Consider the following 5,953-nt stretch of genomic DNA (forward strand, 5'->3'; position numbering starts at 1 on the left):
AGGAAACCAGAAAGATAACTGGCAAATTTTTTAGGGTAGGGGTACAAAAAAAAAAAAAAATAGGGGGGAGAGGGGCAATAAGGCTGATGATCAAATCAGTGAAATCAGGAAACAAGAAGCAAAAATTCTCATGATTCATGCTTCTTTGACTTGTGGAGGCAAGAATAAAGAAAAAACTTTAGAAGACTTTTAAAACCTTTAAAGTTTTTTAAAAAGTCTCCAAACTTTTTTAACAGAAGAAGCAAGGAAGAGGAATAAATGTCCTCAGTTTAAACATTGAAAAATACACCACCGCACAACACATGGCAAAATCATTACCTCATCTCTTCCTTCTTCCTCTACAAACTCAGCAGGACAGAAAAACAGAGTTAGTTATGGAACAGAACAATTTGCCTACTCCCTTTTCTCAGAGTTCTTTCTTCAGTTTCCCAGAAATCAAACAGTCCCATATTCCTCTGGGGAACTTCAAGGGCAGACACCCTTAAAATTACAATACTTCATCCAGAAGTTCCATAACTACACAAGCAGCAACAAGAAACAGTATCACAAAATATAGGCGCACATCGTGACTGGACTGTTAAGGCTTCAATTTCAAAGCTGAAATGAAACCGAGCTGACTCATTCTGGATAACATACAGAGGCCTTCAGCAGGAGTCAGAGGTGCACAAGTGGATCTAACCTAGAAGCATGCATAACCTGAAAGATGGGAATTATATAGCATGTTTAACACGAAAATGTACAGATGCTAAGAAATCTGGCATTTCCTAATATTCTGTGGATGGAAAAAACCTTAGTGAAAAAAATAATGTTATGGCATTCAAAATAATTTTAAAAAACTTCCCTGAATGTGGTCTTACTGATTTAGAATATAATAGGTTCCACTAATGTTTTAAAGTCTTTTTCAAGTATTGATCTTCAAGTGTTGCATCCAAAAATAGCTTCAGTAGAATATTCTGTCTTCACCAAATATATTATCATTAGTTTAAAAAAAAAAAAGATGGACAGCTTGAACAGATTGCACTCTTAGAAACTTGGGAAAGGTCTTATAGCACCAAAGTCAGAGTATATCTGAATAGTGGGAGTTTTAACAGCCAGTTAAACCCTGTGCAATTGTTTTATATGCATGTTTATTATATGGCTATAGCTGTAGTCAAGCTCAGAGAACTCCCTCAAGCATGTTCTAACTTAACAGCAAACAACCTCCAGAGAGCCCTTAAAAGCTACACAGTATCACAACAAAACCACTAGAAATGAGCAAATAATGGGCTATACAGCTATTTCAGAACAGAGTGAATAATCTATATTACATCTGTAACAAATAATATTGATATTTTAAAGTATAAACTACTACAAGAATACAGTTGGTGTGTGATATTTTGCAAAATGCGTAAATACTAGATTGTGAAGTAACTACTACTCTTTAGGGGGCTATACAGGAGCATGAAAAACCTTTGTCCGATACGTAAGATGCTGCTGTAGACCAGGCTGATCTATGCAAACAGGTACTGCCCTTTCTCAGGCCATCTATTTTGCAGGACCTACTTTTGAATTGTTAATAATTCTGTTTCGATTTTTTCTTATTATTACCAATAGAGGCACAGGATTTGCACACAGTGGCTGCATTTTGGTAGGCATAGGTAGCTATTCTTTCAGAAAAACTTCAGAGCTTGTCATAAAAATAATATTTGATACTATTTGATCTAACAGATGAGATGCTCACTATCACACCAAGCACACAAAATATCCATCCTTAGCTATTCCGTCCATAGTTAGAGTCAGGATTTCAGAGAATCTGTGTTTCTACCTATCTACCTAGCGATTAGATTTTTTTTTTTTAAACAAAAATACTCATATTTTGCAGCCCTTTTCTCAACTTAGGTAACAAATAATTTCATATCCCCAGGCAACAATAACTGAGAGCACTGATTTTAATTAAAAAGAAATCCCAGTACATTTGCTGCCCCACTGATATCTTACTGTAAATTTGCTAAAGAAGCATCAAAAGCAAACGAATGTTTTAGGTCAAAAGACTTGACTGCACATTAAGTTATCTCAATATTTTAACCTAAGTCTTACTACTAGATTTTCCTAAACCCTTGGTATTCTCAACACCTCACCATCACCTGATTTTTATTAAGTTTCAAACATTCAGAAGGAGATTTTAAAATCAGATTGCGGAGAAAAGTGAGACTTTGTATAACAATTGGTATACTCCTAGGTGCTGTCCGTATTAGATATCGGACTCTGAAGCCAACACAGAATGAAAATAAACCTCTGACTGATAAGGATGCTAGTGAAATTGATTAGATAAGTCACTTGACCTGAAAGATTGTATTGACCACTGTCTCCAGTGCAGAAAGCTTACAAAATTGCTCATGACCAAACTGCTGACAGTTCAGTGGAAACTCAGAAAGAGTGCCTATGTAAAGGGTGTTATTAGATGGAAAATACAAGGAAAAAAAAAATCACAATGAAGTTCAGCTTCTCATTTTGATATCACTGAAAAATACATTTAGACATGCACCCTGGAAGAAGGAAATTTTTGATTAAAAAAAATATGGACAAAAGTGGTCTCTCATATCTAGAAGTTTTAATTTGTTGACTTTATTTTGCAAGACAGATCATTAGGTGAATGTCTTTTTAATCTGATACTTGGACGAAATATTATAAGATTATAAATACTGTAAGTACATCGAGACATTTTAGTGAAATGTTTCTACAGTACAGAATGACAATATGAAAGTTTTTTGAAAGCTCAGTAAAATACATTCCACTTAGAAGGGGAAAAATCATTAGGCACTACCAGGCAACCAGCAACTTCCTGCAGCAAGCATCAAATCCTCCTTGCTCAGATGAGCAGCACTTTCACAAGCAGCAAGGTGACAGTATTTTCCTACCTGCTGCTCACTTGAACATGGCTTGGTTTCAGGAGGACAGAGAAACAGTAATGCCTGTCCTCATCATGAGCTTTGCCACAGCAGAGATCAATGACATGGCCATTAGTGGCCCTGAACATGACCAAAGGTGGCAAACCTCAGCAGCACTGAGAGCAGCAGAGCGGAAACAGGAGGCCTGTCCCCCTATGGTGGTGAGGAGAAAGAAGGCAGAACTGCTACCAAGACCAGCATATCTAATTCACCAACTGGACTCTGAAAGTGAAAAGACGGAAAACAAATAAATAGAGAAATGGCATTTGTCATGGACATATTGGCCACAGAATCCTTGAAGGAGAAAACCCTAGGATCTAAGGTCTCACATTCCTTCTATGTACTACACACACACCTTGCAGCATGATACTACTATTTCATGCTGGCTTTTTCCCCCATGGTCTTGACTTCTGATTTTCTATCACATTATTCATCCCCTGATCATCAACTAGGTTACTTACACAAGTTTTCATCGTCTGGTTTGTCTTGCCAGATGGGATGCTTGAAACAGAGAGGCAGTAACAGAGCCTGAAGATATTGCAAACTAGACTTTCATTCTCAAATATGGAGATCACCAAAAGAATCCCATTTCAGAAAGACCATTAAAGGGCATCTTTGTAAATTCTTAGATAAAAACCCGATCTTCAGAACCCTCCATCTGTAAACACACTAAAACTTAACAGGATTTAAAATGCCTAATTCCCTTTGTTAATCATTTACATCGTTTACTTTTTGAAACTGAATATTTTTTGTACTATAAAATTAATACCTATTTGTAGGAAAGACCTGGAATTAGACAAACAGTTCAAATATTTCCCAGAAAAGCCTTTAACAAAGCCATTGTCCTGAATTTAAGAAGTGTTCAAGCACTACATCTGCCTCATATAATGTTCATAAGATTGCTCAAGTGCTATTTTTGTCAAGAAAATTGCTTGCAAATGCTAAGCCTGTTAAACAGGCAGTATCTACCTCAACAAACACTGCTTTAATAAAACGTACAAAACAGAAGATCAAGAAAGACAGAACTACAAAAAGGATTAAATACAGTTTGCCATAGACATGAGTCAAAGAGAGATAGAGTTGATGTATCCTAGAATGGCAATGAGCAGCACTTCCACACACCAATTCTCTGATCGCAGAGCACCAATTTATTTGCATTAAGCTGTAAGAACCATCTTGTAAGTAATAGTAACCTATCTGAACAAAATCTTACCATCTCTCAATCTTGAACTGGTCATTTTTCATAATCCAGACGGTGCAATCTTGTAAATCTTTTTTGAAGGAAATGTCAATCCTATTCTTGCTGTAGAAGGCCAAATGTAAAAGCATCCAGAAACAAAATATCATACTTTAATAAATAAACATACAAACAAGCTCGTTACTATCTGCTGTTTGCCTCAAGGTGAGTTTCAAGGCAGCATTCTGTTTTTACAACACGTTAAGAAGTCCTACAAAATCCATGAAATGCAAAGATGTGGATACAGCCTTTTACTCAGAGTCCCTAAGTCACAGATTCCTGAAAGCAAGTAGAGGTAGAAAAATCTCACTTTGTCTGCTCTCATACGCTTTCCCTAAATATCAAGAACAGGTCACACTCCAAGCCATTAGGTCTCAGGCCCAGTAAAACGATGAGCTTACACCTCTGACCTTTTCTTCCATTCCTATATTTCTTTTTGAATCCTTTATGCTGTCAAACATCAAATGTTGATTTTTCAAAATAATGCAGATAGAAACTTAATATTAAAGAATAAATTAATGCCACATATCCCACCACAATTTTAAAACACAATATTTTGAATCTTGCTGTTTCTTGCTTTCTTACCTGTAATCTTAGTATCTTCTTCAATGGGATAAGTTTACTTAGTTTTTTTTGGTTTTGTTTTTTTTTAATCTGAAGAACTTAAATATAATTACATATGCAAGAACTATATCACCATAACCACTTTTTCAGAAGTTAAACCTGAGCATTAAACCTGCACTTTACCCCTCTGGTGATCATCCTCATAGGGAATTCATCCTTAAGAATATAAGTCATTACACAAAACTACCCTACTTCTTCAGACAAGGTAAGCAAATCATTTTACGTGATGACTTTCAGAAATAGATTCCCAAAGAACCAAGGAAAGTATATTCAAAGGATCTGGTGTTGATTATTCCTTTGGATTGTTTATTGTTGTTGTTTTTGTGTGTGCGTGTGTGTGTACGTTTTGATTCTGTTATTTTTTTTTCCTTAACGTGAAGAAGTCGAAATGGAAAAATGTTAAAGACTCGTCTTGGGCAGCCTAAGTTACACACACATTTTAAGCATTAGTTGCACACTCCTACCTTTAGTGTAGGACTCCCAGTGGAAGAACCCCAGCTTCCGAGCCCAAGACATTAGAGATGTATTGCTGTGTTTGCTGATCAACCAAATGCCAGAAGAGAGCTAATTTTAGGTTTTATCTGAAACACAGACTCTGTTTGGAGAGCAAGTTAGAAAAAACTTTGCTCAATCAATGAAGATAAACTAAGAAAAAAAAAAAACTTGCCAGTGAAGGATTTATGTAAATAATGGTCAGAATGAAAATTGAAAATATTCATACGTAATTTCATTTGTATTAGCATGTTCACTGGCTTATAAGACATAAAATTGGCCACATACTCTGGGCACAACATATGGCATTAAATCTGAATTTCCAGACAGAAAAATAAAAGGATCCTGCTACCCAATGCAGTTTAGCTGCACCACTCTCAGTGAGGAACGTCTACCATTTATTTTTATACCCTGTAACACCTCAGACAGACAAGGTCTGCTAGAGCAAATATACAGCTAAAGATAACAAATCTAGCTTTTTCCTGGAATATATTTAGCACTCTTCAAACAGCATTCAAACTGACTCTGTTTTCCTACCTGCAGTGTCATTTGTGTGGATTTTAACAAGCCATTCCAACTTATAAATTATTACGCATATTACACACACACACACACACACGCACACATATACGTTACACATATATATTATTTTTTATTACATATATATATATAT

At 35.8% G+C, this 5,953-nt stretch overlaps 1 long non-coding RNA gene across 2 annotated transcripts in view; it reads right to left on the reverse strand.

Annotated features, from left to right (window-relative positions):
* LOC104911525 overlaps window positions 1–5,953 on the reverse strand; it is a 50,078-nt gene that overhangs the window by 34,412 nt on the left and 9,713 nt on the right. The window contains exons 2-4 of one of the 2 annotated variants that reach the window (XR_793965.2): window positions 5,253–5,326; window positions 4,141–4,230; window positions 2,581–3,149 (exon numbers count right to left, since the gene is read on the reverse strand). The exons of the other annotated variant lie outside the window; for it this stretch is intronic. This is a non-coding gene — a long non-coding RNA (uncharacterized LOC104911525). Of the gene's footprint in view, window positions 1–2,580; window positions 3,150–4,140; window positions 4,231–5,252; window positions 5,327–5,953 lie in introns of those variants that run through there. 2 annotated transcript variants of the gene reach the window in all.

Source organism: Meleagris gallopavo, chromosome 6, assembly GCF_000146605.3.
Source record: "Meleagris gallopavo isolate NT-WF06-2002-E0010 breed Aviagen turkey brand Nicholas breeding stock chromosome 6, Turkey_5.1, whole genome shotgun sequence".
NCBI lineage: Eukaryota > Metazoa > Chordata > Aves > Galliformes > Phasianidae > Meleagris > Meleagris gallopavo.